This window comes from Vipera ursinii (assembly GCF_947247035.1).
Source record: "Vipera ursinii genome assembly, chromosome: 14".
NCBI classification, from domain to species: domain Eukaryota; kingdom Metazoa; phylum Chordata; class Lepidosauria; order Squamata; family Viperidae; genus Vipera; species Vipera ursinii.
In genome coordinates, this window is record NC_139527.1 from 8243282 (window position 1) to 8259931 (window position 16650).

Sequence of the window (16650 nt, forward strand, 5' to 3'; positions counted from 1 at the left end):
TAATCCACGGGATTCCAGAATTGACCCAGCAAGATCCAAAGCAGTTTTTATGCAAGCTAAAATTCCAAGGTGGGTTTTTGAAGCTGCAAACCCCGAGGGGCTCCCACTGTTCAAGCTAGATTCAATCTACAGCATATATTTATGCTCATATCAGATGTTTGATTTGATGTGAGCCAATCTGGAGATATCAATCCAGACATCCATAAAGGATAGGAAATAAATAGGAAACAGTCCCAGTTGAATGGCAATATGGACTTTTGCATTCCAGATACGGCAATTCTAATAGGGATCACTCAGACACAGAAACAAAACCCTGGAACACCCCAACCAACATTCTTCCCTATTTTGGACTACAACGCACCTCATTCCCAAACAACTAGGATAGCTCATCTATTTTTTAAACAATGCTTTCCATTGGTCTTATGATATACCCCATGATGAAGTCTTATTATCTCAGTAGGAGGAAGACCTATCCTTACAAAGAAACTTTAAATAAATTCTTCACTGCAGTCACAGGTAAACGAAGTCTGTTTTCAAAAATACACACAAAATAGTTAACAATGATAACCTCTCCAAAGAGAATAACAATTGTTAGTAAGTAGGAACTACCACTAGTAGCTTATAGCATTCTTCCCAATGATTTGTAATGGGGGGGGGGTGTTTGTTCCCACTTTTCTCACCTCTTTTACAAAGATATAGACCCAATTTAAGATTATTCTGGATGAACCTACTTTGATACATTTAATAAACCTAGTTTGATTCATTTAAGCCACTCATTAATGACATAATATTGATGACTGAGTTAATATTTTAATTATTCTAGTGTTTTCAAGACTTTCTATAGACTCATTAATGACATAATGAGTCTATAGAAAGTCTTGAAAACACTAGAATAATTAAAATATTAACTCAGTCATCAATGACCCATTGAATTACACAATGAACTAATGAATTTTAGATTTTAGGATCATTGTAAACTGCTCATTTATTTTTTAATAAGTCTATTGTTAACAAAGTCTTAAAAACACTAGATTAAGATATCAAGTCACTCATTAATGACCCATTAACTAACAAACTAATGAATTTTATATTTTAGGAGTTATAAATTATTTGCTCATTGACTAATCATTTTTCCACTTTTTTTCTGTTATGAGATTATTTTTTAACAAATAGAAACCTAGTCTTGAAAACACCAATATTCCATTTGCAAGCGTTTTCGGTTTTTTTTTTCTCCACTTCATTTTGTACACACAAGTTGCATACACATTTTTTACTCTTTTTTAAAATTTAAGTTCGGCTTAACTGAAGGCATTTTATGGGAAATAAGTCTAGCAACCTTTTTAATTATAACGTAAAAGACATTAGAAAAAATATATCTCTCTCTGCTCCCAGCCTTGCAACTTCATTAAACACGAGCAATTAATTTTCGATATATCCACATTCATGGCACAAATTCTTAGCCATTCTTAAGTCAATTGAGTACTATGAATAAAATAGTAAAAAAAAAAATGGGTCACTAAAAGCAAGCACCAGCTAAGGAATAAAGAGAGCAATACTGCAGCAGACTTTTTAACAAAATAATATTGAATTCAAACAAGCACTAACCAAAGAAAGCTTCAAATTAAAAAAAAAAGAAGGAATAATAAACTCGTTTATTTTAAACGGCGCTGGCTTTTCCCTCCAACGGTGAAAAGCCGCCTCACCCGGAAGGATCACTCCGCGCTCTGTGCCACGTGACACGGCTTGTTTTCTAAGCCGAGGCGCCGGAACTAATTTCTCTCCCGCTCTCGGAGGAAGACGGCACGATGCGTCCCTCGTGACCGTTGCTTCCAAGAGCGCGCTGGGCTCCCATTGGCGGAGCGGCGTCTCGTGTCCTCCCTCCCCCCTCCTCCTTTTTTTCCGGACGGACCCGAAAAAGGCCGAAGCTCCCGAGATTCGGAAGCTTTCCGAAGAAGCCCGAAAACTCCCGAAGGCTTCTTCAAAAGCCAAGGTGGGAAAACTTTTGCTTTACAAATTTGCTTCTGAAGAATTTTTTGGGATGCGCGGATGAGGCGGGATTGGATTCCCTGAGGAGATATTTGTAGCTTTTGGAATAAAAAGGTAACTTAGGCTGGACCATTTACGATGGGCTTGACAGGATGAAGTGGAAAATACTTCAGGGATGCTGGCTTGTCATTAACTAGGTTAATGACTGGTAGTCCCTGACTTACGACCACAACTGAGCCCGACATTCATGTTAAGTGAGACATTCGTTAGGTGAGCTTTGCCCTGGTTTACGACCTTTCTTCCCACCGTCGTTAAGCGAATCCCTGCAGTTACCCATTTAGTGACTGGGTCGTTAAGTGAATCCCATTGACCATGCTTGTCAGAAGGTCGCAAAAGGGGGACATGTGACATCCCGGGACACGGCAACCGTCGCAAGTACATGCCAGTTGCCTAGCGTCTGAATTTTGATCACGTGACCAGGGGGAGGCTGCAACGGTCATAGCTGTGAAGAACGGTCATTAAATGAGCTGTTGTCAAGTCGAGGACTATCTGTATTGCCAATTTGGGTGGCAACCTCCAATTTTTATTCCCACTATTATTCATTTCAGTCTTTCCGTCCTCACAATAGACAGGGGGTCCCTACGATCGCAGTTGAGCCCCAAACTTTCTGCCGCTAAGCGAGACACTTGTTCCAGGGAGTTTTTGTCCCGTTTTAAGACCTTTCCTCCCACCGTTGTTAAGTGAATCACTGCAGTTAGCGACACGGTTGTTAAGCGAATCTGGCCTCCCCCCATTGACTGCTGGTTAGTAGGTCGCAAAAGGGGATCACGTGACCCCGGGACGCTGTGAACGTCATAAATACGAGTCTCTGAATTTGGATCGCGTGACCCTGGGGAGGCTGCAACGGTTGTAAGTGGGAGACACGGTCCAAAGTCCCTTTTTTTCCAGTGTTGTTGTGACTTTGAAGAGTCACTAAATGAATTGTTAAGTTGAGGACGGCTTGCACAAGTGTTTTAGGCTACTTTGTAGGTTGGTGTTATTTTGCCATCGTGCGTGGCGTCATTTTTTGTAAATTTAGAGAGAGAGGTTATTTACAAAGTCTCGTCATCTCTGCACTGAAAGACATTTTTTTGGTTTGGTGTGCTTTTTCTGCACTTGAATTGGTTCAAGTTGCCTTTTCTCAGTTTGTATTTTAAGGTTTTGGGTTGTTTTTTTTGTATAAAGTTTTTATTGCTATTTTTTCTTCTCTACATACATATGTTAGTTTTTTCAAACAGCGTGCGAGCTGGGTTCGTAACACGCCTCAAAACACTCCTATTCCACCAGGCTGACCTGGACTGACAGGCATTTTAATTAATTATATTGACAATTTTGAATTTATTTTTAGTTTTTAATTTTAATTTATTGCACAGATGATTTTAATTTTATTTTTATCGTAATTTCTGTACTTATTATATGTTTTGTTGTTAGCCGCCCTGAGTCCTTCGGGAGATAGGGCGGGATATAAATCCCATCAATCAATCAATCAATAAATAAATAATACATATACAAATTCTACTCTTTGGTTCTCTCTTCCAACCATTTATAAAATAGATCCCAGCTTTTAATAGTATTCTATTTCTTCTTTGTCTTTTAATCTCATAGTTAATCTGTCCATCTCTGCGCATTCCAATATATCTTCTTTATTACCTCTTCTTCTGACGGTATTTGTTCATTTTGCCAGCATTGCGCATAACTTATTCTTGCTGCAGTTAGAATATGTAAAACCAAGTCTAATTTTTTTTTGTACTATTATTTTATTATTATTTTATTATACCTAATAAAAAAAATTCAGGATTAAATGCTACATGTTCTCCTAATATTTTCTAGCCAAGCATGTATTTTTTCCCCCAATAAGCCTTTACTTTATCACATGTCCACCAAACATGATAATATGTACCTAAGTTATGTTTACATTTCCAACATTTGCCTGATACATTTTTAAACATTTTTGCTAATCTAGCTGGAGGTAAATGCCATCTATAAAACATTTTATACAAATTTTCTTTGTATACAGTTGACATTGTCAGTTTATAATGTCAGTTTATAATTTATAAATAAATAAATAATAATTTCTCTCCCACAATTTTTGCCATTCTTCTAGTTCTATGTTATAACCAAAGTTCTCCGCCCACCTTATCATTGTCCCTTTAATTTGTTCACTTTCCATCTCTAAAGTTAACAAAAAATTATACAATTTTTAGATTAATTTCTCATCAGAAGTTAATAATATTTTATCAAACACATTTTGTTCTTTATAAAAGCCATACATTTTCATATCTTTTTCATATCTGTTTTGTATTTGTAAGCATGACATGTTGATGCCCTGATGTTCCAGCTCTTGTTTCGATTTTAATGTCCCATCGATATTTAAAATGTCTCTATACCCCCAAGTTTTTTCAAAATCTAACAAGTTTACATGTGAAAAAGCTTCAATTGTTGATAACCACCCTGGAATTTTTACATATATTTTCATTTTACTTTTCCCCCATACTGTTATCAAAGCATTTCTAATACAATGGTTTTGAAAATATCCATGAATTTTGTTTTTCCCATACCACAAAAACGCATGCCATCCCAGCTGTAAGTCATGTCCCTCCAAGCATAACAACCTTTTATTCCTAAGCATTATCCATTCTTTCACCCATGTCAATACAGATGGCTTGATAGTACAAAGCCCACTCAGGTAAACCAAAACCTCCATTTTCTTTAGAATCTTGCAAACTTTTCCTCTTTATTCTAGCTTTTTTTTTCCTTGCGATACAAACTTCAAAACTAAAGAATTCAACTCTTTCAAAAAAAATTCCCCCAAGTTTTATCGGAATTGTCTGAAACAGAAATAAAATCTTAGGCAATATATTCATTTTAATTGTAGCTATCCTTCCTAATGGAGACAATTTTAAATTCTTCCATTTTTTTCCAGGTCTGACTTTATTTGTTTCAAGAACCTTGTATAGTTATCTTCTTTTGATGTTGAGCATTGTATTTTAAGGTTTGATGTTGTGGTAATTCTACACCAGTGAAAAGTCCTCTGTAACGCCCAAATGTCTTAACTTCTTTATTTACCTAAGTAGATCATTCCTGATCATAATAAAGGATGCTAGCTGGACAAATTATACAGTATGATAAATAGCTGGACAATTAATAAAGTATAATTAGCGGGATAGGTTAATATAAATTATGAGCAATTGTGGACGTTCCATCACTGGAGGCTTTTAAGAGACTGCACTGTCATTTGTCTGAAATGGTCCAGGGTCTCCTGCCTGAGCAGGGGGTTGGACTAGAAGACCTCCAAGGTCCCTTCCAGCTCTATTCTGATTCTGATTCATTGATTGATTGATTCAGTCATTCATTGATTGATTGAAATATTCTGGGTCTCCTGCTTGAGCAGGGGGTTGGACTATTTTGATTGATTGATTGATTCATTGATTGATCGAAATGGTCTGGGTCTTCTTCCTGAGCAGGGGTTGGACTAGAAGACCTCCAAGGTCCCTTCTAACTCTATTCTGATTGATTGATCGATTGATTGATTCATTGATTGATCGAAAGGGTCTGGGTCTCCTGCCTGAGCAGGGGGCTGGACTAGAAGACCTCCAAGGTCCCTTCCAACCCTGTTATTCTATGTTCTATAATTATGGGGGTAGATCAACATAAATTATGATAATTAGATGGGTCAACACCATAGGTTATGAGAATTCGCTGGGTTTCCTGACTTTGTCAGTGTAGTTTTGGGATAGTTTAAAAAACCTTGTGAACCGCCCTGAGTCCTACGGGAGAAGGGCGGTATATAAATCTAATAAAATAAAATAAAATAAATAAAATAAATAGTTTGAATAGCTGAATCTCGGTTCTCTTGTGCTGCTTAAGACCTGCAATAAAGTCCAGAATAAAGTCACTTCTGTCCAGCCGGACAGGTCCATGGGTCTCCCAGCAGAGGGCAGAAAATCTCCAGAAATCTTTCTTGCAAGCTGGAAACCTCAGAAACCTCAGGATACTGGTCTTTGCTGTTCCTGGATTTGGGGGACAGTGGGTCCCCCAAATCAGCTTTTCATTTGCTGGTCAGCTGCCCCCTTCGGAGCTGGCCAGATGCTTATTCCAAGGGCATCTCTTCAGCCCCTCCCTTTGCAGTTTCCTTTCCCAGTTCTAAAATTAAACCTTTCATTTTTAGGAAACAGCAACCTGCAAGGAAGGAAGGACCAGCTTCCCTGCAGCCCACCACTTCAAATTAGGGCTGGGCTCTGCACTTTCCCCCCCCCAAAAAAAAATTCCTGGCAATGGTCCTTCCCCAAGATTTGGAGCAATTTTTAGGGGGCGATGGGAAAGAAACAGATGTGGAAGCCTTCCTTCCAAAGCTCAGTATGTTTGTTTCTTTGTTTGCATCCTGCCTTTATTATTTTTAGAAATAACTCAAGACACAAATATATTCAACACTCTTTCCTCCTGATATTTCCCCCCCCCCCCACAACGACAGCCCTACGAGGTGGGTCAGGCTGAGAGCTACAAATTGCATAAGACCTCTTGGGCGGCACAATATTCTTGAGTTTTTGCATTCCCGGCTGTCAGTTCATCCTGTTTATAAACTTTTCGAAGTTTGGCTTTATCTTATTGTCAGGATTTCCAGGTTTCTTAACATTCCCCCTTGCTTGGTTTTCCTTTCTTTCTTCCCCTTCCCTTTCCCCCCCCCTCTTACGCCTTCTCTTTCATCCTGTCTGCTGATGATAACAGAATAACAAGAGTTGGAAGGGACCTTGGAGGTCTTCTAGTCCAACCCCTACTCAAGCATTCTGGACAAGTGGCTGTCCAGTCTCTTCCTAAAAGCCTCCAGTCATGGAGCACCCGCAATTTATCATAATTTATCTTGATTTATCCAGCTAATTATAGGACATAGAATAACGGAAGGGACTCTGGAGGTCTTCTAGTCCAGCCCCCTGCTCAAGCATTCTGGACAAGTGGCTGTCCAGTCTTTTCCTAAAAGCCTCCAGTGATGGAGCACCCGCAATTTATCATAATTTATCTTGATTTATCCAGCTAATTATAGGACATAGAATAATGGAAGGGACTCTGGAGGTCTTCTAGTCCAGCCCCCTGCTCAAGCATTCTGGACAAGTGGCTGTCCCGTCTTTTCCTAAAAGCCTCCAGTGATGGAGCACCCGCAATTTATCATGATTTATCTTGATTTATCCAGCTAATTATAGGACATAGAATAATGGAAGGGACCCTGGAGGTCTTCTAGTCCAGCCCCCTGCTCAAGCATTCTGGACAAGTTTACTGTCCAGTCTCTTCCTAAAAGCCTCCAGTGATGGAGCACCCACAATTTATCATAATTTATCTTGATTTATCCAGCTAATTATAGGACATAGAATAACAGAGTGGGAAGGGACCTTGGAGGTCTTCTAGTCCAGCCCCCTGCTCAAGCGGGAGAAAGCCAGGAGAACCTCAGGAAAAGTCAGGTTTGTAAACTGGTTTCTCGTGATTTGCTCCCTCTGGGGTTCATTTTTAGTCCTGCTTTTTACAATCTTTTGATCTCCATGCTTTTAAACTGTTCGGTGCCAAAAGGTTTTATTTACGTGTTTATTAATTAAATTTATACACTGGCCATCTCGCTGTTGCCTTGACTCTGGGTGGCTTCCAAAATGATAAGCAACTTCCTGGAAGTGGCATTATGGGGTTGAGCGTGCAAATATCAAAGCAAAAAAAAAACAAAGCTGGATTTTTTTTTTCTCCACAGGATACATGGGATAAATTTATCCCTAATGCTGGATTTCTGCCAAATTCTTTACTTTGGGAGCTGGATTCCCAGATTAGCCCCAGATCTAATCCTAGAATAAATTGTGATCATTTTATTTCCTATAATAAATTTTGTAAAGGATGCTTTGCTTGCTCTGGTTTCTATGCCCACCTTCAGGAATTTATAAACATAGATTCCATGGGTGAGATAATGGCTGTTGAAGGGCATTTGTCAAAACAGTTGTGTAAAGCACAGGAAGGCTGTTGTTTAAACAATTTTGAAAACAAAACCTTTGTTCCCATATCTTTATTTGCAGAGTCGAGGGCGCAAGGGTGGATCTGAACAGCAGCCTGGTTTAAGAGAATTTTAAATCTGTTTTCAGTCCAGATTTATTAACTGGATTCTCGTGATGTGCTCCCGGGAGATTCATTTTTAGTTCTGGTTTTATCACCTTTTTATCAATAGCTCTTAAAAACAGTCTGGTTCCTATACTCTTAACTGTGAGCTGCCAAAAGCTTGTTTTATTTACGCATTTATTTAATGCACATGCTGCCCGTCTCATTCAGTGACTCTGGGTTGCGTACCAAAGGATCCAAAGATACCACTGAACAATTGAAATTAAAGGTGAAAGAATTACGATTAAAATTAAGAAAGATTTCAGGCTTTGGAGGGTTTTCTTGCCATTTTTTTTTTTTTTAAAAATGTCCTTTTGCAGAGTTTGTACTCTTTGCTGATCTTTCATTGTCTCATTGGTCTTGGGCTGTCAATCAATACAGATCGTGGTTTTTAATCCAGGGATTGGATTAAATTTTTCTGGGTTCTTTCTTTTGCAGGAGACCCAGACTCTGGCGCTAACCCTGCAAAGCAGGATGATATAAGTTGCTAAGCTACGGTTGGCTGGGTTTTTTTTTTTTTGAGTCAAAGCATCAAGATAAACGTGGGGCAGTGCCTTTTGTCAAGTAATGTTGAGCTTTTAATTTGCACCTGAAAATTCAGTCAGTTCCCCCCCCACCTCTGGTTTTTTTCCCCCCCTCCTTTGGGATCTTCCCCGGAGACAAAGAAAGAGCATCAAAGGAAGACAGCACAGCAGGACGGTCGTAAGCCTGAAGTTATAACTTAGGCATGCAGCTTTAAAAAAGAAAAAATATATATATATATATATATTGGTCTCTCTCTCTCTCTGTCTCTCTGCTATGAGTCGCCTCTAGTAATTAAGAATTTGATGCCTGCTGTTTTATCATCTCATTAGCAAAAGGGGCAGGGAAGGGGGTGGGGGGGGGAGAGTGACTTTTATCCTGGCTTGCTAGGAATCCAGCCTACCTCAAGATGATCACTTCATGAAAAGGAAAGTTAAATTTCAAAATAAACCAAAGTGGCTTGGTTGACAATGCTTTTGCTTTGCTTTGCTTTGCTTTCTCTCTCTTTTCCTTGCCTTCCCTTCCCTTCCTCCTTCTCCCCTCCCTTTCCTTCCTTTCCCTTTCCCTTCCTTTCCTTCCTCTCCCTTCCCCCTTTCCTTTCCTTCCTCTTTTCCTTTCCTTTCCTCCTTCTCCCCTCCCTCTCTTTTCCTTTCCTTTCCTTTCCTTTCCTTTCCTTTCCTTTCCTTTCCTTTCCTTTCCTTTCCTTTCCTTTCCTTTCCTTTCCTTTCCTTTCCTTTCCTCTTCCTTCCTTCCTTCCTTCCCTCCTTCCTTCCTTCCTTCCTTCCTTCCCCCTTTCCTTTCCTTTCCTTTCCCTTCCTTCCTTCCTTCCTTCCTTCCTTCCTTCCTTCCTTCCTTCCTTCCTTCCTTCCTTCCTTCCTTCCTTCCTCCTTTCCTTTCCTTTCCTTTCCTTTCCTTTCCTTTCCTTTCCTTTCCTTTCCTTTCCTTTCCTTTCCTTTCCTTTCCTTTCCTTTCCTTTCCTTTCCTTCTTTCCTCTCTCTCTTCCTGTCCTTTCCATTTCCATTTCCTCATTCACTTATTCTCTTTCCCATCCTTTTACGCCCTCTCCCCGCCCCTTCCAAATTTTGATCACGTGTCCATGGGGATGCTCTCCACAGCACGACCCCGACAACTGCAACCGTCATAAATAAGAACCAGTTGCCAAGGGTCCCAATTTTTTTTATTGATAAGTTTTACAATACATTTTTTAAAAAGACAAAACCCCTCCCAACCCCCTCCCCTCTCCCCAAACCTCCCTAACTCTTCCCTCCCCTCCCCCCTCCCCAACTTCCCAGAGCTCAATACAGGGTATAAAAATACAAACAATCATAGTCTACCTTATGCAAACAACAATAAAATATTAAGATCTATCGCACTTTAACTCTTATTAAAATAACTACAAGTAATTTATATATCACATCAATACTTATTCAAATGGTAGGTGAAACTTTTTAGTCCCATATTTATTCTGGATGTCATCAATCCATCAAAATCCAATTTTGATGACGTGACCCTGGGGATGCTGCAAGGGACGTAAGCGTAAGACACGGCCCTAAGCCCCTTTTTTTCCAGCGCCGTCGTAACTCCGAAGGGTCGCTAACCAAACGGCTGCAAGCCGAGGACTACCTGTAAATAACCAGGTCAAAGAACCCTGCCCGGTTTTGAATTCCAACCCGGAGCAGGCTTCCCAAACATCCCAATTTCTCGGGCAGCCTCCCACCGACCCAGTCAAACATTTCTTGACTTTTGAACCAAGCATTCCTACCCTTGTCATCTCTCCCAGTTTTTTCCTAGGTTTTTTTTTCCTTCTTCCTCTTTAAGTCCCCCAAGGTTGCTTTGTTCAAGAGGAAAAAGAAATTCAGAGGAGGAGGAGGAGGCGGAGGCGAAGAAAGCCCTTATGTAAACTACCGTCTGGTTCCGTGCCAACATATTAACTAATTTCTTGCAGAGCCTTTGAAGTTAGCAGGGGGTTCCCCCGCTTATGGAGCAGAGAAAGAAAGGACACTTTAAGTGATTCTTTTTCATCCCGTTAGCTTAATGAAAGATTAATAACCTTGTTATTTTCCGGGTCTGCTCTATTTTCTTTTCAAGTGGGGGGGGAGAGGCTGTTTCAACACTTGCTCAAACCTTCATCTCCCTTATCGTGATGATGGCACGGGCCACCGGCGGGCTAATTTTGATATAATAGGCTGCGGGTCGCAAAGCTGGCCTGTTATGCGTCAACTCCCTTTAGCAGGGGTCTTCAAACTTGGCCCTTTGATGACTTGTGGACTTCAACTCCCAGAATTCCTCAGCCAGGCACGCCTGGCTGAGGGATTCTGGGAGTTGAAGTCCACAAGTCATCAAAGGGCCAAGTTTGAAGACCCCTGCCCTTTAGCATCGCTGATATTGGAGATTTCAGAGGGTTAACTCCTGGCTTGGTCTCAGGAAAATATTGATCTAGGGCAGACATGTCAAACACAAGGCCCGGGGGCCAGATCCGGCCCGCGAAGTGGTTTCATGCGTCCCGCGAAGCCATCCTGGAAACAGTGAGGGAACGGCCCCCACTGCCTTGGCCCTGGCCTAGAGACCCTCCTTCTGCCAGAGACCCCCAGATCTGTCCCACTCCTGCCCAGGCCTCCATAGGCACCCTTGATGCGAACGATGGAGAGCTGGCCACGCCCACCCAGTAGGCCATACGCACTCTAGCCACGCCCACCCAGTAGGCCACGCCCACCCGGCCCCTTGAGGGCAACGGCAATGCTGATGTGGCCCTCAATGAAATTGAGTTTGACACCCCTGATCTAGGGCTTAGGTGCCTCCTGGATGCAGGGAAGCTAGCACCTGCCCTGGTTTCACCTGCAAAGGTGGTTGGATGCTGGCTTGGAGCTTGCTACGGGTGACTGACGACCACAGTACAGCCCAAACTTTCTGCCCCGTTTTATAACCTTTCTTGCCACAGTTGTTAAGTAAAACGCTGCACATTGTTAGTCCCACGGTTAAGTGGATCCGGCTTCCCCACTGACTTTAGAATAGAATAGAGCTGGAAGGGACCTTGGAGGTCTTCTAGTCCAGCCCTCTGCTCGAGCAGGAGAACCTAAGAAGAAACTTAATTAAGGAGAAACTTCCTAAGAGTGAGGACAATCTACCAGTGGAACAGCTTGCCACCAGAAATTGTGGGCGCTCCGTCAGTGGAGAGTTTTAAGAAGAGACTGGACAGTCACTTGTCTGAGATGGTATAGGTTCTCCTGCTTGAGCAGGGGGCTGGATTAGAAGACCTCCAAGATCCCTTCCAGATTCTATTCTATTCTATTCTATTCTATTCTATTCTATTCTATTCTATTCTATTCTATTCTATTCTATTCTATTCTATTCTATTCTATTCTATCCTATCCCATCCCATCCCATCCCATCCCATCCCATCCCATCCCATCCCATCTATTCTATTCTATTCTATTCTATTCTATTCTATTCTATTCTATTCTATTCTATTCTATTCTATTCTATTCTATTCTATTCTATTCTATTCTATTCTATTCTATTCTATCCCATCCCATCCCATCCCATCCCATCCCATCCCATCCCATCCCATCCCATCCCATCCCATCTATTCTATTCTATTCTATTCTATTCTATTCTATTCTATTCTATTCTATTCTATTCTATTCTATTCTATTCTATTCTATTCTATTCCATTCCATTCCATTCCATTCCATTCCATTCCATTCCATTCCATTCCATTCCATTCCATTCCATTCCATTCCATTCTAGACGGTGACTGTCTAGTCTCTTCTTAAAAACTTTGCTTGTGAGAAGGTCGCAAAAGGGGATCACATGACCCTGGGATATTGCAACCGTCATAAATATGAGTCAGTCGTCAGTCATCTGAATTTTGATCATGTGACCATGGAATGCTAGTACAACAGTTGTAAGTTGTGAAAAACGGCCATAAGTCACTTTTCCCAGTGCCTTTGTGACTTTGAATGGTCACTAAATGAACTTGAATGTTTCACTTAGGGACGGAAATTTTGCACTGAATTGTGGCCGTAAATTGAGGAGCACCTGTAATTAACTTCAGTAATTTGGGGGCTGAAGGCTGCTCGCATTGTACAACAGAGACGCTTGCTAACCGGTCCATGGCAGATCCAAAAGTCAGAGCTTGGGTAATACAGTGGAAATTAAAACAGAATTTTCCTGCCATTATCCCAAACAGCCTACTTAATAAGTTGGGTAATGAAAAAGAATAATTTATTACGGACTTGTGAGTTTTGACAGTTCTAAAAAGATATCCTTAGAGTTTTCTCCCAAAGGAAATTGAGATGAAGCGAATTGCCAGGGTTTGCTATAATTTTTCTGTCTGTAGAATTTTGTTTAGGGGAAATGTTTTTACGTCTTCCCAGACCTTCGGCCCTGCAACATAACCTATTTTAGACTGGGATGCTCGGAATAATGTTCTTTTCCAACCCTCTTCACAAAAGGTTTCATTCCCTTCATATATACGTAGTCAATCAGTCAGAATAGAGCTGGAAGGGACCTTGGAGGTCTTCTAGTCCAACCCCTTGCTCAAAGCAGGAGACCCTATACCAAGGGTCGGCAACCTCGGCTCTTTTATGACTCGTGGACTTCAACTCCCAGAGCCGAGGTTCCCGACCCCTGCCCTATACCATTTCAGACAGGTGGCTGTCCCGTCTCTTCTTAAAAAACCCCACAATGTCTGGTGGCAAGCTGTTCCACTGGTTAATTGTCCTTGCTGTCAGGAAGTTTCTCCTTAATTCCAGGATGCTTCTCTCTTTGGTCAGTTTCCAACCGTTGTTTCTTGTCCTTCCCTCTGGTGCTTTAAAGAATAAGTTGATCCCCTCTTCTTGGTGGCAGCCCCTCAAGTACTGGAACACTGCTTATCATGTCACCCCTATTTCTTCTTTTCTTTTGACTCGCCAGACCCAACTCTTGCAGCCGTTCTTCCTATGTTTTGGTCTCCAGGCCTCTGATCCTCTTAGTTGCACTTCTCTGAATTTTTTCCAAACTCTTAACATCTTTTCTGTGATACTGTGACCAAAATTGGCTGCAGTATTCCAGGTGTGGCCTTAAGTAAAGATTTATAAAGCCGGACTAATACCTCGCGTGATCTTGATTCTACGCCTCTGTTTATGCAACCCAGGATTGTATTGGCTTTTTTGGCTGCTGCTGCACATTGCTGGCTCATGGTTAAGAGATCATCTTCGGCTTACAACCAGAACTGAGGTCAAAATTTATTAAACAAGGTAGTTATTAAGTGATTTGTGCCTCATTTCACGGTCTTTTTTGCCACTGTTGTTGAGTGAATCACTGCAATTGTTAAGTGAATCATGCGGTCGTTAAGCAAATCCGGCTTTCCCCATTGACTTTGTTTGTTGGAAGCTGGCTGGGAAGGTTACAAATGGGGATCACGTGACCCCAGGACACTGCAACAGTCATAAGTACATGCCAGTTGCCAAGTGCCTGAATTTTGATCATGTGACCATAGAGATGCTGCGACGGTCATAAGTGTGCAACCAGTCATTAATCATTTTTTTCAGTACTGTTGTAACTTTGGTAACTAACAAATCAAGGACTAGATAGATAGATTAGATAGATAGATGGATGATAGGTAGGTAGATAGATAGATAGATAGATAGATAGATAGATAGATAGATAGATAGATAGATAGATAATTTTGCATAAATGGATTAAACTGGTACAATAAATGCATTTTTCTAACTGGTTTCTGATCAGTTAAAAGGCTCCACAACCTCATTTTAGTATGACTGGAAGGGAGAAGAAAGTGTAAACAGTTTTAAAAATATTTCATTTTTAAGTTCATTTTTCCCAGACGTGGAACTTAGAGTATGTAAGAACAGGTAGTCTTTGACTTACGACCACAATTGACCCAATTTCTGTATCTAAATGAGACAATTGATCAGTGAATTTTGAGCGAAAGAGAGAACGAGAGAGAGAGAGAGAGAGAAAGGGAGAGAGAGAGAAGAGAGAGAGAAAGAGTGGGAAAGAGAGAGAGAGAGGAAGAGAGAAACAGATGCCAGATAGGAGGCAATGAATCCCAACATCTGGGGGTGGATTTTCAAACAATACACACAGAGAAAATGGTGCCCCTGCTGTTCTGCTTCCCTTTAAGTTATAAAAGTTCTGTTTTCACTTTGAAAATAGCTTTTTTTTTCAAACAACACAATCAAAGCAGCATCAACTTTAAAAAGCGTGCTGAAACATCTTGCGCACTTTCTCAAAAAAAAGACGCTGTAACATTGCCCGCAGGAACTGAGTGATGGGCATGCCACAGCCTCCTGGGACTTGAAAGGTTGCAGCAGATACCAAAACAGGACAGGTGAGATTTTGTGCACAGATCGACAAAAAAAGGAGGACGCTCTCTTTGATATTGGGAAAGGAAGCGATTGAAGAGCGAGCTGTCCCCCCCGGGGAGAATCTTCATGCTCTCGTTGGCTTTGATTCAAAAGCAGCACATTTTTAGACCTGATGGATGGTGACGACCAACTTGGGAACATCTAACCGGCACTCGAACGGGTGAAAAATTGGGGGTTAAAGGCCGTTGCCTCTGAATCAGGGCTGTCTCGAATATATATATCACGGGGTCACCTCATTTTGAACACACTTCTACATTCCCATAAGATCTTTAGATTTTAGAGACGTGGTGGCATCTACCTGGGCTTCATCGACCCTGAAAAAGCTCCAAAAAGGGAAAACCAAATCCCGTGGAGTTCACCAGGAGATGGATTCAACTTGAGGACATTTTTATTGCTTTGATGGGAGCAGCTGAGCACCAGAGGAAGACCATAGAACATTTGGGACCCCAGAAATATCTGAAAAGAAGGCTACTCGAAGCCTTTCCCTAACACTCCCCCCCAAAATCAAGGATGTGATGGGTCCATGAATTCCTAAGAAGCTGAACAGGAGGAGTAAATGGCAGCCTTGTCTTACTGTGCAATGTGAACTCAGTCCCAAAGCTGCTTTTTTTCAAAAGGCAACTGGGCTTTCTTTGTTTTTCTTTGAAGACATTTCACTTCTCATCCAAGAAGATTCTTCAGTTCTGGCTTTGTTCAAGGGGAAAATCCCAGTGGCCTCTTGCAAAAAAAAAAGGCGCCTTTGGGACAACCGTGACCTGGATGACTGAGAAACAACAGTGGCTCACAAGCCCTGATTGATAGGCTAATTATCCATCCGTGGTTGGTGTCTGCCCTGAGCTGTGACTGGCAAACCATAGCGGTTTAAGCGTTGAGTTGTTAAAGGTAAAGGTAAAGGTTCCCCCGCACACGCGTGCTAGTCATTTCCGACTCTAGGGGCCGGTGCTCATCTCCGTTTCAAAGCCGAAGAAGCCAGCGCTTGTCCGAGGACGTCTCCGTGGCCATGTGGCCGGCATGACTAGACACCAAAGGCGCACGGAACGCTGTCACCTTCCCACCGGAGTGGTCCCTATTTTTCTACTTGCATTTTTACGTGCTTTCGAACTGCTAGGTTGGCAGAAGCTGGGACGAGTAACAGGCGCTCACTCTGTTACGCGGCACTCGGGATCCGACCCGCCAAACTGCCGACCTTCCGATCAACAAGCTCAGCGTCCTAACCCACTGAGCCACCGTGTCCCCTGCCTTGAGCCGTGACTGGCAAACCATAGCGGTTTAAGCGTTGTTGAGTTGGTTGTGTTAACCAGTCCTTATTGTACACAAAAGAGATGTTTCTTCAACTTCCAAATCTCGTTTAAGATGTTCCTATGCTGCAATTATCTTTATTGTACACCTGCAATAATTTTACTACTTCCGCATCCCATCCTCTGCTTCTTACCCCACCCCCCTCCACTAGCTATCATTATGTAAAGCCAACCTGAACAGGTGGAGTTCTTTCTCTCCTACTTTAAGCATCCCTGGAAAGGTGACACAATTGCCGTCGTTCCACTCACCTGTTTCATTTGAAATCTTTTTTTTTTAACAAAAGCAAACCAGTTTGGTGAGATACTTCCTATCA